Source organism: Sabethes cyaneus, chromosome 1, assembly GCF_943734655.1.
Source record: "Sabethes cyaneus chromosome 1, idSabCyanKW18_F2, whole genome shotgun sequence".
NCBI classification, from domain to species: Eukaryota; Metazoa; Arthropoda; class Insecta; order Diptera; family Culicidae; genus Sabethes; species Sabethes cyaneus.
The window spans coordinates 154,589,742-154,608,923 of record NC_071353.1 but is presented as its reverse complement, the minus strand read 5'-3'; the positions used below and the strand labels follow the sequence as shown (position 1 = coordinate 154,608,923).

Below are 19,182 nucleotides of genomic sequence, written 5' to 3'. Positions count from 1 at the left end.
GTAGCAGAATAGTGACAGAAAGGTAGCTGAAAAGTAGCAGAAATGTAGCAAAAAATCAACAGAAAAGTGGCAGAAAAGTAGCATAAATATTACGAGTAAAAAAGTAGCAGAAAATGAGTAGAAATTTAGCAAAAAAGCAACAGAAAAGTAGCATAACTGTTACGAGTAGAAAAGTAGTAAGAAAGTGGTAGAAAAGTAGCAAAAAAGTAGCAGAAAAGTGACAGAAAGGTAACAGAAAAGTTGAAAAAATGGCAGAAAAGAAGCAAAAAGGTAGCAAAAAACTAGCAGAAAAGTGGCACAAAAGGTAGCTGAAACGTAGCAGAAAAGTGGTAGAAACGTAGTAAAAAAGTAGCAGAGAAGTGGCAAAAAGATGCCAGAAAAGTATCAGAAAGGTAGCAAAAAATTAGTAGAAAAGTTACAGAAACGTAGCTGATGGATAACAGAAAAGTTGCAGAAACGTGGCAGAAAGGTAGCAGAAACGTGCAAAAAACATAGCAAAAAGTAGCAGAAAAGTGACACAAACGTAACAGAAGGGTACCAGAAAAGTTGCAAAAAAATGGCAGAAACGTAGCGAAAAAGTAGCAGAGAAGTAACTGAATGGTAATAAAACATGGCAGAAATGCAGCAGAAAGCTGGTAGAAAAGTAGCAGAATAGTGACAGAAAGGTAACTGAAACGCAGCAGAAATGTAGCAAAAAAGCAACAGAAAAGTGGCAGAAAAGTAGCAGAAAAGTGGTAGAAACGTAGTAAAAAAGTAGCAGAGAAGTGGCAGAAAAGTATCAGAAAGCTATCAAAAAAGCAAAAGAAAAGTGACAGAAACGTAGTTGATGGATAACAGAAAAGTTGCAGAAACGTAGCAGAAAAGTACTAAAAACACAGGAAAAAGTAGTAGAAAAGTGACACAAACGCAACAGAAAGGTAATAGAAAAGTTGCAAAAAAATGGCAGAAATGTAGCAAAAAAGCAGCAGAAATGTAATTGAATGGTAGCAAAACATGGCAGAAATGCAACAGAAAGGTGATAGAAAGGTAGCTGAAACGTACCAGAAAACTGGCAGAACTGTAGCAAAAAAGCAACAGAAAAGTGACAGAAAGAAAGTAGTATAAAAGTGGCAGAGAGAAGGTGATAGAAAAGTAGCAGAATAGTGACAGAAAGGTAGGTGAAAGGTAGCAGAAAATGAGCAGAAATGTAGCAAAAAAGCAACAGAAAAGCAGCATAAATGTTACGAGTAAAAAAGTAGCAGAAAAGTGGTAGAAACGTAGCAAAAAGTAACAGAATAGTGACAGAAACGTGACAGAAAGGTAACCGAAAAGTTGAAAAAATGGCAGAAAAGAAGCAAAAAGGTAGCAAAAAAGTAGCAGGTAAGTAACTGAATGATAGCAAAACGTGGCAAAAATGCAGCAGAAAGGTGGTAGAAAGGTAGCATAAATGTAGCAGAAAAGTGGCAGAAAGGTAGCTGAAACGTAGCAGAAAATGGGCAGAAATGTAGCAAAAAAGCAAAAGAAAAGTGACAGAAAGGTAGCAGAAAAGTAGTAGAAAAGTGGCAAAGAGATAGTTGAAAAGTAGAAGAAAATGGGCAGAAAATAGTACAAAATTAAAAGAAAGGTAGCAGAAAACTGGCATCAGGGAAATTGAAAACTAGCAGAAAGGTAGCAAAAAATGGCAGAAATATAGTAAAAAGCAACAAGTGTCAGAGAGTTAACAGAAAAGTAGAAAAAAAGGTAGCAGAAATGTAGTAAAAAATAGTAGAAATGTAGTAAAACACAGAAGAGTGCAGGTAGCTAGCAGAAAAGTAGCATAAATGTTACGAAAAAGCGGCAAAATATAGCAACATAGTATTATAAACGTAGCCAGAAAGTGGCAGATAGATAGCAGAAAAGTGGCAGAAAGGTATCGGAAAAGTAGCAGAAAGGTAGCAAAAACGGGCCCGACATGAAGTAAAATACAACAGAACAGTGTTAGAAACCAGTAGAAAAGTGGCAGAAAGGTAACAAAAAAGTAGTATAAATGTTCAGGAAAAGCGGCAAAATTATTGTAAAAGTAACCAGAAGGTGGTAAAAAAAGTAGCGGAAAAGTGATACAAAAGGTCGCAGAAAAGTGACAGAAAGTTAGCAGAAATGTAACGGTAAAGTGGCAAAATAACAGCAGAAAAGTATCTGAAGAGTGCCAGAAAGCTAGCAGAAAAGTGAAACAAATGAGAGAAAGCTAGCAAAGTTTCAGAAGAGTGGCAAAAAGGTACCACCATCCTTTTTAACTTTTGTGTTAGAAAGGATGATTTTCTACCATCCTTTTTAACAACAAAGTAGAAAGTGGCCAGACAGATAGTAGAAAGGTAGCATAAAAGTAGCAAAAGGATAACAGTAAACAAGTGGCAGAAAGACAGTAGAGTAGTATCCGAAACATAACAAAAAAGTAGCAAGAAAGTACCAAAGCATAAAAATAGCAAAACAACGGTTCTTGAGACGGAGCCAACACAGAAAATAAGCCTCTAATTAAGTTTCTAAAAATTGTAAAAGTTTTCTTAAAGTACTCTCTTTTTTTTTTGTGCCCAATGTTTTCTCTATTTGTCTCATTTATCCGCCTTTTGTTCTAGATTTTCCTTTTTATCTTTCTTTTCGTTTCAGACTTTTCCCTTGGTTTTCCCTGTTTTTTTCTGTTTTCAAGACTCGTTTTTAGTTTTCGCCTCCTTTAACTTTTTTCCTATGTTTGCGTTTCGTCTGTTCCGCCCGAGTAAAAATTCGGGTTTTATTGCCCACTTATGATGGTTTTTTTATGATCAGAATTGGCCATAAAAACCTCAATAAAACAACAATAAATTTCATATTGTTACTTGGGCGTTCTTTGTCTTTTTATGTCACGCTTTTCCTGCTTTTCTGTGGCGATCTGGTTTTCCTTTCTATTTTATCCCATTTGTGTGCCATTATGATTTTTTGTTCTTGTTTCTCAATTTAGCTGTTCCAGTATTTTCTACTTGTTTTATTCCGTTTTTTTCTCTTCCTTTGTTCTGGGTTTTCTCCTTGTACCATTTTTTCTCCTTACTATCCAGTTTAACCTCATTTTTTTATCGTTTTCTCTAATATCTCTTCTTTGTTCTTCTCCCGTTTTTTCAGTGCAGTCTCCTCTTTTTTGTCTCGTCATCTCGTTTATGCCTTTCTTCGTATTCGTCGTTTTTCTGTCATCCCTCTATCATATTTGTGTCACTTTTTTTGACCTTTTTGCCATCTTTCTACTGTATTTTCGTCGTTAAGTTTTGTTTTTAACGGCTTCTTGCCATTTTTGCTGCTACTTTAGTGTCTCTTCGTCGTCATTTGGGCGTTTCTTCGACATCTTTTCTGTTTGTTGTCAAGACAACAAAAATATTACCCTTTTATTTTCGTTGGGTTTCTTTTCCGTCATCTTTTCATCACATTTTCTACTTGTCGCCGTCTTTTCGTTGTCTTATCTACCCTTTTTTGGTCATCTTTTCATTGCTTTCTGAAGACTAAAATGCCGAACAGTTTTCAATTATCGCGTAAAAAGACCATATAGAACAAAGATGGCAGCCACTTGGTTATAAAGAGCAGCTTTATTCGCTTGATATTGAAGTTCAATATTACTACAGAAATCATATTACTGTAATATTAGTGGAACTGGCAAAATGTCGGAAGAAATGAAAATTGTTTACCTGAAACTATTATTACGCAATTAATTTACTTATTGTAAAAATAGAGGTATTATTTTGTCTTATATTAAATTTTAAAGAGAAGAGGAGGGTAAAAGTCCTATGCAGGTTGACACCACCTAAAATATCAGATAGATCACAGCTTCCTCTTCCTGTGGTACTCTCTTGACACCCACGAATTCGGAAGGCGGAACTGAAACAAGCGGAAGAAACCATAACCCTTACCTACATGGAAAAAAGTGATCTACAGCACGATAATTAGGAAATGTCATACCAATTGTACAGGATCATTCCATCGGTTCAACAAACAACAGGACGTATAGTGTTAAAATAAACAACCAGAGAAACATAAGCTTTTTGACAGGTTGTCAAAACATTAACCTCTGGCCCTCGACCGTCGATCGATGTCGTTGTTGACATCGATACTCCGCATCAATGCGAACAGCAACAGCAGCAGCAGGCGTTGAAATAATAACTTATCTTCTAACTTCTAACCCTATTTTCATTTTCCTTGTATTTATTTACCTCTTTTTTCGGTGGTTGAGAAATGTCATTCCGGATCTGATGCTCAATAATAGTAGTGAAACAAATTTAACTCAATTAACCCCCATATGTTTTGCTGGTTGCTTGGTGGAAATCTCTAATTGAATCTCAGTTCAGTTCAGTTCAGTTTCGGTCCAAAAAAATGGGCCTTCACACAAAGGTTGAATCCGAAAAATTTAAAATAGATTTAAATCGTTGTCTATGTCACAGATGCATCATCCGTTGAGAAAGAGAGGGGGTGATGCACGGTAATTTCGGCAGTTGACTTCGAACACGTGCTTAATTAGTCAGATCCGGTACGAGCTGGAACCGTGGTCAATGCATTCCGGCGCAGAACGATGATGGGCGATCGTAAATTAATTGATCGAGCTCTTGGCCGTTGTTGTTTCGAAACAGAACATAGAACGCACTGACTGGTCAGTTGGCCAGCCGACTGGCTAAGTCAGTCGGGACGGGGAAGATATGTACAAGAAGCAAAAACTAATTTTAATTGAGAATCGACAGCCGGACCGCAGCTTGACCACAGCATCAGCAGCAACAACGCAGCGTGATCATATTTCATTTGTTTGTTCTTTATGACGGAACGGGTCCGCAATTGGATGTTTGCGAATAATGCTAATTGGTTGCGATTTTCTGTTTGGCCCGAAACCGCGCAAATATTTAGATAACGCCCCACACCGACCGAGACTTGCTCCTGGTGGATTTTCGTTTGCCAAACCTTTGAGTCACTTTGAGCTGCAGGAAGGAAAAGAGAAAATCTTTCTGGTCCAAAACTTTCTAGGAAATTGCTAAAAATTTCTCCAAAAGGGAAGATTGATGCGCATATTGAAAACATAGAATAAACTCCTCCTAATTCAACCACAAAGAACAGATTCAATTCAAAAGCATTTTTTTAGGAATAAGAAAGATTATAGGTAAACTATAACTTACAAAATAAGTAAAGTCCAAACTAATTACCGAGGCGAAATTACCTGAAGAATTTACCTATGATGGTGCTTAAAAACGAGGGGAAATTCACACTTCAGTCAGTCAGTCAGTCAGGTTCTGTCACCCCTTCCAGGAGTCACCGATTTTGATTTTGAAGTTTTTCTTTACGATTTACGAACAACACACGAACAATGCAGCAGTTGTGTCGTTTGCTCTGTGGATTTCCGGCCGGTAATCCGGCCCGGGATGGGTTGTGCGCACTATGTTATGGCTTATCGATGCGAGTAACTGCCGGTAGACCCGCCGCCTCCGGTGCTGACCCGTCACCCAGAGTAACAACCTTGCACTCAACGCCGCTCAAACCGGTGACCGGTTCCGTGCGCCAGTATTTAGTTCGGAAAATACGGGCTCTTTTTAGTTTAAAACGAAAGGGTAATATCAATGGTGGAAAAAGCTCCGTTGCTACTAATCAACGCGATCCCAAGGATGCCAAAAAGGAGAAGAAACGCCGCTGTGATACTAACTCTCCTATGAAAGGTGCAATCCTTTACTTTGTAACACATAAATAAGAAGTATATTTAAATAAAATAAACTTGTTGAAAATATCTTTCCGATTTTCATTAGTCTTCACATACGTTCCTTGCAACTTGCTTGGAAACTATAAAATATAAATTTTTCGCCACAGAACGGCAGTTTGGCTTTAAAAACCGCTTCTCGTTTCTCTTTTGTTGGTGGATTGGGCATCAGCTCAATTGGAAGGGTTCTTGTTCGGCTTTTGACATTTTTTGTATTTTCTCTGGTGTTTTTTCGGTGTCCTTTCATCGTATTTTTGTCAACGTCTTTTATTTTCATCAACTTTTCGCCTACTTGTCATCATTTTTTCGCCACCTCTTCACCATCTCTTTGTCGTCTAGTTACTGTCTTTTCGTCGTTCTTATGTTATCTTTACGTTATTAGTTTTTGTTGCTTGTATTCGACGCGTTGCGGTGTTTTTTTCGTCGCCTTTTCATGGTCGTTCATGGTGCATTCGGCATTGTGCTGCTGAATAGAAAAGCGACACGCTGCTGGTTCAGGAAATATTGAAAAATAGCCTAACTGAACCATGCGATGGCTGGATTTTAAAAATTATTATCGCACACAAATAAGGGACAGGTCGATGATTACGAATAAACCAGTGATTCATATACCTAAGTAACCATAAGCTAATTTTCAATGAAGCTTTTTAACTACCTAGAATTTAAAACGTACCTATGACGGTGCTCATAAGCAAGAGGAATTTTATGCTACAGTCAATCAGATTCAGTCAACCGTGCAAAAAAGTCACCGGGTTTCAAAATTTATTCTTCTTAATTTTCTTCAACAACAAAACAATGCAGCTGATGTGTCGATTGCTGTGTGGATTTCCCGGAAATCCGGCCAGGGATGGATTGTGTTCACTGTGTTATGGATTATCGATGCGATTAACTGGCGGCTCTGCCGCTGCTGGCAGCTCCTCGCTAAGGGTAACAAGCGCCACCTTTCACTCATCGCCACTCGATGCGACCAGTTCCGTTCCAAGAAAGGATAAAATCAGTGACAACAGCGGAGAAAGCTCCATTGTCAGTAATCAACGCAATCAATGCAAGGACGTCAAAAAAGAGAGGAAACGCCAATGTGAGACTAAAGTTCCTCTGAAAGGCGTAAGCCTATATTTTATAACACACAAATGAAACCAGATTTTTTTTAAATAAAACAAACTTGTTGAATAATATGTTTTCGTTTTGTATTATTTCTTACGTACATATTCATTGCATCGGTTGGCACTAGAAAATATAAAACTGCCAATGCCACCGTCATTTCCAAATTAAATTTTACTATTCATATTTATTCCGGACAGACGCATTTCGCCTACGACTTGATCAGTGTCTGTTTTCGAACGCAGGGAATAAACTCACAATTTTGTTTCTGCTAAAGCAGTCAATTTAAATTTGTTTTGTTTGTCCCTTTCCAGCGATTTGTTGTTTTTATAGTCTTTGCTTGCTTCTTATGAAAGGGTCAACATATTTCTTACGTTGTTGTTTACTCTTGGTGGCGTTTAATCGTCTTTCCTGCATCTGTTTTCAGTTTTTTCGTCGATAATAAAACTTTTTTGACATTTCTGGCACTTTTTGGCGTTTCACCGGAGTCTTTGTCCTTTTTTCGATATCGGTTAGTTAGTTTTTCGACGTGTATTCGCCGTATTTTTGTTATCTCTCTGTCGTCTTTTGACGGTCTTTTCTCCATCTTCGTCCTTTGTTGACCACCATTTTTGTCGTTGTTTTGACAACCTACGTTTTGGTAGTGTAATTTTGTGGATTTTTCCTCCTATTGTTTGCTTCTTTTCATCGTTTTATGTTGTTGTTTTGCATTTTTTTGTCGATTTCATCACCTCTCTTCTTATTCTGTTTGTTGTCAAGACAACCAAAACCGCCACAAAAGGTAATCATTAAGACTGTCACTGTCAGTAGCATTTTAACCCAACGTCGTTCTTCCAGCCCTGTGTTTACCCTGTGTTTTGTTGCTTTTTGACGCTTTTTACACGCCTTTTCTGTTTTAGTTGCCGTTTTTTGGCGTCTTTTCGTCATCTTATTTTTGCGACGGTTTTCACCGCTTTTTGTTATTTTTTTGCTGTATTTACTTGAGACTCGTCTTTTTGTGTTCTCTCTGTCGTATTTTTGTCACTTTTTTGCCATTTTCTTATTTTCATTATCGATTTATTTTTTGACATTTGTTTGTTGCATTTTTTGTTGCTGCTTCGGCGTCTTTTTGTCATTGTTTTTTTTTTGCATTTTTGTCTAGTTTTTTATACTTTTCAAAAGTTTTTCATATTTTTTCCAGCTGCTTTGGCATCTTTTTATCGCTTCAAACGTATTTTTGTCAAATTTCCGTCGTTTTTCGTCGTCTGGTTTTGGACGAACAAGCGACGAAATTTCGGTGAGTTTTTGTCGTTTTAGCGTCTTGTCGTCGTAATTTTGTCAATTTTTTTTTGTTTGTTTTCTTTCCATCGATTTTTGTCGTCGTCTCGCCACCACTTTTATGGCATATTTTCGTCGCTCTGTTTGTTCTCCAGACAAGAAAATTGTTTCATTTTTACTGTCTTCTCGTGATCCTTTCGTTGTCTTTCTATCATCTTTTTATCGGTTTTTTGTCGCTGTTTTGTCGCCTTTTTATAGTCCCTCCATCGCCTTTTTGGAATCCATTTACAGACATTTTGTCGTTTTTAATTGTCCTTTTTTGGATTTTTTGTTGCTGCTCTGGCGTTTTATCGGCATTTTTTTTATTGCATTGTGCCGTCTTTCATCGTCTTTTCGCCTACTCGTCATCACTTTTTCGTCATCATCTTTTCGCCGCCACTTCGTCGTCTTTTCGTCAGTTTATTGCTACCTTTTCGGTACCTTTTCATCGTCTTCTTGTCATCTTTTTGTTGTCTTCTCTACATATAAGTCGTCTTTTGTCATCTCTCTAGATTTTTTGGGTATTTTCGTCCACTGTTCGTCATTTTTTGACATCTGGTTTTGGCATTTTTGTTACTTTTTTCGTCGGATTTGTCCGGTTTTATCGTCTTTTTTGTTTCGACACCTTTTGGCGCCTTTAAACATCTTTCTGTCGTGATTTTCTCGTTTTTAGTTAGGTTTTGTCACTGTTATACCTTCTTTTCGTCACCGTTCGTCGAATCGAACAATTTAGTTAAGCAGCCTAGTCGAGCGGTCGAGTCAAGCGGTTCAGTCGAGCAGTTAAGTAGAACAGTTGAGTGGTTCAGTCGAGTTCAGTCGAGCAGTCGGATCGAGCAGTTGCATCTAGCGGTCCAGTCGAACAGTTTAATCCAGCAGTTGAGTCGAGTAGTACAGTCCATTACTCGAGTCGAGCAGTTGAGTCGAGTAGTCCAGTCAAGCAGATCAGTCGAGCAGTTGAATCGAGCACTCGAATCGAACAATTTAATCAAGCAGTCTAGTCGAGCCGTCGGGCCAGTCGGTTCAGTCGAGTAGTTAAGTCGAACAGTTGAATCGAGCAGTTGCATCTAGCGGTCCAGTCGAACAGTTTAATCGAGCAGCTGAGTCGAGTAGTCGAGTCGATTCGAGCAGTTGAGTCAAGTAGTAAAGTCAAGCAGTCGAATCAAACAGTTAAGTCAAGCAGTCGGGTCAAGCGGCTATGTCGAACAGTCTAGTCGAGCTGTTCAATCAAGCTGTCCAGTCGTCGGTTGAGTAGAGCTGTCAGGTCGAGCAGTTGTATTGAGCAGTCTAGTTGAGCAGCTGAATCGAGCAATCGGGTTGAGTAGTTGGGCAGCCCATTCGAAAAGTGAAATCAAGTAGTTGAGTTAAGCAGTTGAGTCCAGTAGTTTAGTTGAACAGTTGAGTCGAGCAGTCGAATCGAATAGTCCAGTCCAGCAGTTCAATCGTGCAATTAAGTCGAGCAGTTGGGTCGAGTAGTAAGTCGAACAAATATGTCAAGTAGTCGAATCGAGTAGTTAAGTCCAGCAGTTCAGTTGAGCAGTCCAGTCGACCAATCATATCGAGCAGTCTAATTGACCAGTCCATTCGAGCAGTCTAGTCAACCAGTTGAGCAATCGAGCAGTCCAGCAGTCAACCTGCTGACATTACAACCCATTGCTACGAAAGCATGACGTCCTGCAAGGGGCCTGTTTTAGTGACCGATAAACTTTTTATGACGTCCTGTCAGAGTCCTGGTTTTCGGTACAGACATAAGCCTCTTATATAAATAGAAGATTATAAATCGAGTGTCTTAGTAAAATTCACGAATAATCGAGAAAAATGTAGGAGAAATTCCACTATCTCACGGCAGTCCTTAAACTGGCTGATGAAGGTTACAAGTTGTAACCGAAATACGGTTGTAGCGATCCTACCATCCACGTTACGAATTTTAGGTTCTGGCTTGGACCCGGAGGAATTATTTAACGAACATATTTCGTAGAATGCGGTGTCCAGTTGGTCAAAGGTACACAGTGAAATTATAATTAAACACAAGCTCAAGTAAACAGCTTTTTCCGCATGACTTATGGCTCGGAGAACGAAAATCAAACATGAACATTTCCGCGTGTCTTGCAGAAAAAGCATCACGACGAGTTCTAGAGTTAGCCGCAATGGGCGCTAAATATTTCGGTGCTGCGAGAAGATGAGAGTTCAAGCGACACTCTCCGCCAAATCAGTTATGCTTATCAAATTTTCACCCTCCGCTTGGGCATGAGCTTGCGAGTAAACTTGCGCGGAAAAAAGAACAAATAAAGAACTCATCCGCGGAGTGTAATTTTCCGGTCAGCAGAATAGGAGAAAGCGATTGGAGAACCCGCCTAGGGAAGTAGAGTAGGTGGAGAACTTTTTGTAGGTTGGGTTAAGACTAGAGTTCTGAATTAAGAGACTGATCATGGCAACTCAGTAGCTCGCGAGAACTTATCATCATGTAACCAGCGACACACGTTTCACGTAATCAGTGACTGTCGTTGGTTTAATGATGCGAGTTTTTGAGTGACATGGCCAGTCTCTCAATTCAGAACTTGAGTTGTTCTTGACAAGTCTTGCAGGATGGTTAGCACATGGAGCAAATGCAAAACTTTTCCATTAAACTTTATTTTAGAGTTGAACTTTAGTGGCTGTAAAACGAATATGTAGCTCTAACAGAAATTGAGATCACTTCGTCTGGTACGAAATTTACTAATGGTGAAAAGCGGGGTAAAATCACTTGATCGTAAAAGTGTAAGTCATTTCAGAATGTCGAAAAACATTTTAAAGTCTCTTGTATTGAAAACAGAGGAACAACAGCTACTTCTCTAGAAGAGGTGATGTGAAAACACAGATGGAAGTGAGTAAGTTAAACGAGAAAATTTCGGTAATTGGATAATTTTTCTAACTTGTTCGTTGATTGAAAAATAATTCAAATATGAATGAGCGCATTTCCAGTTAATAATATATCGCAATATGAAGCGTGAAATTTTATTAAACATACTTGGAAAAACCTGGGAGAATCAGGGACTTTTGGAATTGTTTTTCGTCTCGAGTTGTCACCCTGTGTAGGCTTCTTCTTCCTTCCGTATGAGTCTCCAGTTCCTTGAATCCGTTCATTTAAAAAAAATTGAAAATGCGGCATGGTAGACTGGTGCTTGCCAGTTTCCCATAATGAAAAACTTCAAGATGAAAAATTTCCTAAGAGTTTTTTTTCCACGTGTGGACTCATCATTGCGACCAGTGTCTATTGTGAAATCGCCCGGGTGTTTGCTGTATGACCTGCACTGCATTTCTTTTTTGCTATAATCGCTATTGCATGAGCGATATGCTTTATTAAATTTTATGCGTACTTGTGTGTATTGGGGCTTACCCTTCCTTCAAAGCTTGATCTATTCTACCCACTTATTCCACGCTGCCAGCATTATCCCATATTATAGCCGTCCCTGGCGAGGACTCATTCGTACCTCTGACCAGTACACTGAACTATAGGAGGGACATTTGCACTGTCAAGAGGCTTCAGAGGGTAAATATAGAATTCAGCACGAAGGAAGGGTAAATGGAGGGGCCTGAGAATAAACCCATGCTAAAGTCACTTGACATCGAATGGTTTGATTCTAATAAGATTCGAACCCACGACCACTCGCTTGTCAAAGCAGGCTCGGTAACCTTGCGGCTACGAAGCCCCCCAGCCTTTGAACCTGCTGAACTCTCCAAATAAAAATGGGTCACGAAATTTCTCAACCATTCTACGCTTTTTCTGGGATCGTTCAAGGCAGTCATACGCGCCCGTGGGTTCTCGTGATATACCTTAATGACGTGAATAACTTACTTGATTTCCCGCAATTAGCCAGCCACGTTAATTGGCCAGATATGCTCTAGCAGATCAACATAAATACTCCCTCTAGAACATTAAGTATGGTCCCAATACTAGCCTGCTTCTGTGATTCCAAAGAAGTTCAAATACGTGAAAGAGCTGCATTGAACCGATAACAGTTGTACAAGTTAAAATATAGAAAGCATAGGGGCTACATTCCTGGCTAGTGCTAACACGATCCTTTAACAGCCTTTCACAGCTCAGATCCGAACCTACGAAAACTGGATTGTTAGTTCAGCGTCGTACCTTAAGACCATCTGGGAGGCTCAGTCATACAAGCAGTTGGGGATATAGGAGCGGGTGGCAGGCGCAAGTGGCTCTGGAAGACAAAGAGGCTCCGAGTATGAACGGGCACAACGAAAACATCAAGTTCCCCAAGGTACTGCCTTGAGGGACTCCGGAGTTATTCCAAAACAAGCTAGGCCAGGACAAACCTATTTATACAGCAATTTTTTGTTGCGCAGATAAGAGTTTAGCTATGCTTCTATCGCAGAGGAACCTCCAAGTTTGCCAAATTTAGCAGATACACTCCATGATCAACGCGGTCAAAAGTATCCTTCAGGTCGGTTCGGTATAAATAGCGTCGATCTGAAGGCCGGTCTATACCAGGTGGGCAAAATTGAGTGAATTCTATTAGATTTGTTGGGCCACGTTGGGCAGTTGAAATGTATGTTTTCTTTATCGCATGATAGATAATTATAGATAATAGATTCTAAAACTTCTAGAACAAGCACAACAGGAAAGTCCACAGCACTGTATTTGTTGGATTTTTTGTTGACAAATCTTTGCTATTTTTGTCCCTGTTTTAGCCTCTATGCGTTGTCATTTTACCGGCTTGTTGTCGTGTATTCGTAATTTTTCTTCGTTTTTTTGTATGTTTTGTAGTGTTTCAAGCTTTTTAAACGTCTTTTTGTCGTGTTTTTTGTTTTTTTTGTTGCTGTTTTGACGTCTTTTCTTTGTCTTCATCGTATTTTCATGTTATTTCCGTCGTCTGTTCGTCATTTTTCCAGTTCCGTTTTTGGTATTTTTCGTCAATTTTTGTTATTTGTTTTTTGTTGTCTTTTCATCACTTTCATGGCAAATTTTCGTCGGTCTGTTTATTTGTTTCATTTTTTACTGTCTTCTCGTGATTCATTCGTCGTCCTTCTATCATCCGTTTTAACCATTTTTTGTCGGTATTTTTTCTCTCCTTTTAATCGGCTCTTCATCGCCTGTTTTGAATCCATTTACAGACATTTTGTCGTTTTTTATTGTCTTTTTGCAATTTTTGTTGGTGTGCTGGCGTTTTTTCGCATTTTTATTGCGTTTTGCCGTCTTTCATCGTCTTTTCGCCTACTCGCCATCACTTTTTCGCCATTTTTCTATCGTCTTTTTGCCGCCTCTTCATCGTCTTTTCGGTCAGCTGCCGTTTCGATACCTTTTCATCGTCTTCTTGCCATCTCTTTGTTAGTCTTCTCTACGTATAAGTCGTATTTTGTCATCTCTCTGCCATACTATGTCTTTTCGTGGTCGTTTTTGCCATTATTTTGTTTCTTCTTTATTTCCGAGATTTTCAGCCGTGAGATTTTTTGGGTATTTTCGTCCTCTACTCGTCATTTTTTGACATCTGCTTTTGGCTTTTTTTGTCACTTTTTTCGACGGAAAAACCGAAAGTAATAAGATGCCGTGCGTGTCAAAAAGCACAACCGAATGATGTTTTCTTTACTCTACTTTCATCGTTCTTTTGTCGTCTTGCTGTCCTACATTCGTTGTCTCCTTTTGAATGTTTTGTTGTTTTTATAGCGCATTTTAAATGTTTTTTTGTTGTGTTTTTTTATTATTACTGGATTTTTTTATGGTTTCTAGCATTTTTGTGGATATTTTGGCGTTTTTATATTTGCCATCTTTACGTTGCCTTTTGCGCGTTTTATCGCCTTTTTGAAGTTCTTTATTTATTATGTTGTTTATGTTGTTGTTGTATTCTCTTGTATTGTTTTTAGGTATTTTTTGCTGCTCTGGTGTTTTATCGGTATCTGTTCATCGTATTTTTGCTGTTTTTCTCTTTTTAAACGTCTTCTGTTTTTGTCATCTTATTGTTGTCTCTTTTTCGCCGCCTTTTTGTCATCTTTTTGTTGTCTTTTTTCGTAAACGTCGTCTTTTTGTGATCTCTCTGTCGTATTTTTTCCTTGTGCCGTTTTTTCAACTTTTTTTTTGCTGTTTTGGCGTCTTTTCGTCGGCATTTTGTCATTTTTTATCTTTTCATCGCTTTGCCGTTATTAAAAACAGCATTATTCGCTTGACAGTAGTAATAAGGCATCTTGGAAACTATCAAAATGTACGAAAAAATTAGAATGAAAATATTTTGCATTTTATCATACTCGCCATCACTTTTTTGTCATTTTTTTATCGTCTTTTCGTCAGCTCCCGTTTCAATACCTTTTCATTGTCTTCTTGCCATCTCTTTGTTGTCTTCTCTACGTACAAGTCGTTCGTGGTCATTTTTGCCATTATTTTTTTTCTTTATTTCCGAGACTTTCAGCCGTGAGATTTTCACGTATTTTTGTTTTCTACTCGTCATTTTTTGACATCTGCTTTTGGCGTTTTTGTCATTTTTTTCGACAGATTCTTCCGTCTATAAAAACGCCTTTTTTGTTTCAACGCCTTTTTGACACTTTCAAACGTTTTTCTGCCGTGTTTTTTTGACGTTTTTAGTCATGTTTTGTAGCTGTTTTAGCTTCTTTTCGTCAACTTATTGTTATCTTTTCGACGTCTTTTCGCTGACATTTTTCTGTAGTATTTCTCATTTTTTTGTCGTGTTCTTTTGTAATTTTTGTTGCAGTTTTGGCGTCGTTTCATCGTATTTTCGCCAACTTTACATAGTTTCCCTGTCTCTTTTCAGCGATTTATTGTCAATTTGTATTGTCTTTTAAGGCGTTTTTGATTGATCGCTTTTTTGTAGTCTTCGGTTTTACTTTCCAATGGCTTTTTCGCCAGTTTGTCATCACCTTTTCGTCACGTTTCGTCGTCTTTTTGTCGGTTTTTGTCGCCTCTTTGTTATCTTTTTGTCGTTCTTTCGTCATCTTATTGCATAGTGGTCAAATTTTGAAAAAAAAACGCGGACATTAGCAATTGGGTAAAAAATGCGTAATTTTTCAAGGGGGGTGTCTTCGGAGAAGTTTAATAATCATATATAGCGCATCTTTCTGCACTATCAGGGTGACCATGAATTCACCTATTAGGGTGATACGAACTTTTGTTTTTTTACATAATTACAAAAAAAAAAATTTTCTTCAAAAAGCTGCAGAACATACTAAAATAAGTAATTTTGCTGAATAGTGTAACTATCTATCTCTTACCGGTTGCGAAATATAATGATGTGTTGAAAAGGAGCGCCTAAAAATCAATTTTGCTCAATAACTTTGGGCACGATTTTTTGACGATCCATTAGGTGAAAGTACTATATTTTATTTATAAAAAAAATATTTCCATTAGGAGCACTCTGAAGCAAGCTCATAAAAAATAATTGAAAAATGTGTTATTTTTTAATAGAATTTATTATGGCTCGTTAAGGAAAAGAGATAGAGAGTTCCTGTACTTAACAAAGTTGCTTATTTTAATGTGTTCTACAACTTTGCTGAAGACACCATACCCTTTTGAATGCATTTAAATAAACAAAAATTTGTATCACCCTAATGAAACCGCCAAAATCACAATAGTTTACTATAACGCAAAAATGAGTTATTTTTTAGGCATAGTGCTTTGGAGAAGTTTAATAATAAAATATAGCGCATCTTTCTGTACTATCAGGGTGACCGTGAATTCACCTATTAGGGTGATACGAACTTTTGATTTTTTAAATAATTTCAAACAAAATTTTTCTCTTCAAAAAGTTGCAGAGCATACTAAAATTTGCTGAATATAGTGAGTATCTATCTCTTACCGGTTGCGAAATATAATGATGTGCCAAAAAGGAGCACTTAAAAATCAATTATGCTCAATAACTTCGCACACAATTTTTTTATTGCTTTCGAATGTTCTACAAAGTTATTCGGTATGCTAAAATACATATTTTCTCTGAAGGCTGTTATTCACTAAGATGCATATTTAATGAGTTATAAAAAGTTTTATCAAAAAATAAAACACATTTTTCAATTGATTTTTATGAGATTCCTTCAGAGTGCTCCTGATGGAAAAAATTTTTTTTTTCATAGATAAAATATAGTACTTTCACCTAATGGTTGTCTGGTATGCGCGAAGTTGCCCGAAACTGAAAAAATAGTTTTTGAATACTGCATTTTTTTTTAAATTTATTTTATAACTTATTAAATATGCGTCCTAGCGACAGACAGTCTTCAGTGAAAATATGTATTTTAGCATACTGAATAACTTTGTTGAGCATTCGAAAGCAGTAAAAGCATCGTGTGCAAAGTTATTGAGCATAATTAATTTTTAAGCGCACCTTTTTAACACATCATTATATTTCGCAACCGGTAAGAGATAGACAGCTAACGTATTCAGCAATGTTGCTTATTTTAGTATGTTCTGCAACTTTTTGAAGAAATTTTTTTTGAAATTATTTCAAAAAACAAAAGTTCGTATCACCCTAATAGGTGAATTCACGGTCACCCTAATAGGGCAGAAAGATGCGCTATATTTTATCATTAAACTCCACTGAAGACATCACCCTTGAAAAATTACGGATTTTTACCCAATTGCTAATGTCCGCGTTTTTTCAAAATTTGACCGCCGTGTATTGTTGTCTTTTCTTCGCATTCGTCGTCTTTTTGTTTTATTTTCATCATATTTTCGTCATTTGTTCTTTTTTTTTGTTTGTTTGTTACTTTAATAGAGGATTTTGCCATCTTTTGTACTGCTTTGACGTCTTTTGTCGTCGTTTCATCATTTTTGTCGTTGTTCAATTTGCTGTCTATAAAACAAAAAGGTTGTTTTTTTACTGCCTTTTCATCGTTCTGTCGCTGTTTTGGCGTCTTTTCATCGTATTTTCATGTTATTTCCTACCTATTACCATCGCCTTTCACTGTATTTTCGTCAACTTTCAACCGTATTTGCACTATCGTTTTATCAATCAATTTTTCGTCATCTTGTCACCACAGTTTCGTTGTCTTTTCTTCGATTTTAGACACATGATTTTTAGATACATACAAGCACTTGAACCGTAGGTCCGTAGAAAATTCCTAAATCCGTAGAATTACGGATAAATTTGTAGGCAGTTTTTTCCCTTGTCGTTTCAAAAATCGAACAAATGAGAATCATGCGGTTCTGTGATTTTCCACCATCGAAAGATGGTCATGAAATGAAATCAACCTCATCTCAGAAGTTCGAATCTTCCTATTATTTGTAAAATTTTAACAGCAGCGCCACTAAAACAACAGTAATTTGGGGGGAAAACTGTTGGTCTGCCATGAAATATTTATGATTAGTTTATAGTGCTGCCATCTATATGTCACCTTACGGACCTAACGAGTGCACAGTGGTCCAATCAGCGAAATACGCGATCGTGTGATATTGCGCCAAAACGTGAAGTTTTTCGCATATAGTGTCTTTAGGAACATTTCTTGGTATAACAAGCCTTCTTGTGAGAGAAATCTTTGGGTGATTAATTTCCTTAAAAGTGAGATAAAAAATTTATTTTCATGTACATTCGAGATACAGGTTTGATACTTTCGGCAAAGTTGTAGTAAATATCAATGCAAACAACTTTGTCAAAGACACTATACTTGTATCTCTTCATGGAAATTATCTATGAAGCGTTATTCGTGGACAAACCCTTTAAAACAGTTTTTAAACCTTGACTTATTCTGGTCAACTTTTGCATGTTCATAATGTTCTAGAAAGTTGTTTATCTTGCCAAAATCAACGTTTTTGTAGAACATTATTATAAGTGATTTTCTGCATTTTCGGAGATTTTGAGCATTTTTGATGAGCTAAAATATTTACCAAGGTGGCAAATGGTGGCAGACCAACAACCCCTACTTAAAAGTACAACAAAAAACCTTTAAAATCAACTGTCAATTGACTGTATATGTTTGTATTCTCAAAAGTTATAGTTGTTTTAAAAATCATTCACAGTCATGTTTATCGAACAATTAAAATGTACTTCGGATTCAATAAACACCATTTTGTTTATGTTGACAATCTCTTTCTAACAAGTTGAGTTACCAGCAATTTGTTCGCCTATTTTCGAGTCGAAAATGAATTTGACGCAATTAATAACAGAAAAGCTTCCAAATAACGAACTTAAGTCTATTTTGTTCAATACCTTCGATTGGTGTCTTTTCATAAGATCCCACTCATAATGGGCTGGCACCAAATGGCCGAAACACTAATGGTCGAATCACGAATGGCCGAAATCCAAATGGTCGAATTTCAACAACAGTCACAGAAGACCGAATTTTCTCGGAATGACTTTTTAGTCTATTTAATTAGAAAACACGAATTGACAAGCAGTTAACAATTAACTTTACTCAAACATAAAATAAAATAAGCAACACATCTTTTTGTTGTACTTTTAAGTACGAGTTGTTTGATCTGCCACCATTTGCCACCTTGGGAAATACTTAAGCTTAAAGTAGTACTATTTTTCATCAAAAATGCTCAATATCTCCGAAACTTCAGAAAATCACGTATAGTAATGTTCTACAAAAACGGTGATTTTAGCAAGGTAAACAACTTTCTAGAACACTATGAACACGTAGAAGTTGACCAGAATAACTCAGGGTTTAAAAACTGTTTTGAAGGTTCTGTCCATGAATAACGCTTCATAGACAATTTCCATGAAGAGATACAAGTATGGTGTCTTTGACAAAGTTGTTTGTATTAATATTTACTACAACTTTGCCAAAAGTACTAAACCTGTATCTAGAATATACGAGAAAATAAATTTCATATCTCACTTTTAAGGGAATTAATCACCGAAAGATTTCTCTCACAAGAAGGGGCTTGTTATACAAAGAAATGTTCCTAAAGACACTATATGCGAAAAACTTCACGTTTCGGCGCAATATCAAACGATCACGTATTTCGCTGTTTGGACCACTGTGGAGTGTTGTGTAGGCATTAAGGGCCAACCTAGTAATTTTGAAGGACGAAGTCCCTTAAGATGCTTCAAATTCAGCATGAAATGAAAAATTCGTGTAAAAACTACCAATGTACCGTCGCTTTTCATTGATATAAAACAACAACAAAATACACTAATTCGCATCGG

At 37.3% G+C, this 19,182-nt stretch overlaps 1 protein-coding gene across 1 annotated transcript in view; it reads right to left on the bottom strand.

Annotated features, from left to right (window-relative positions):
* Positions 1–19,182, bottom strand: part of LOC128732622 (protein sevenless) — a 91,488-nt gene that overhangs the window by 42,325 nt on the left and 29,981 nt on the right. The gene's annotated exons all lie outside the window — the stretch shown is intronic.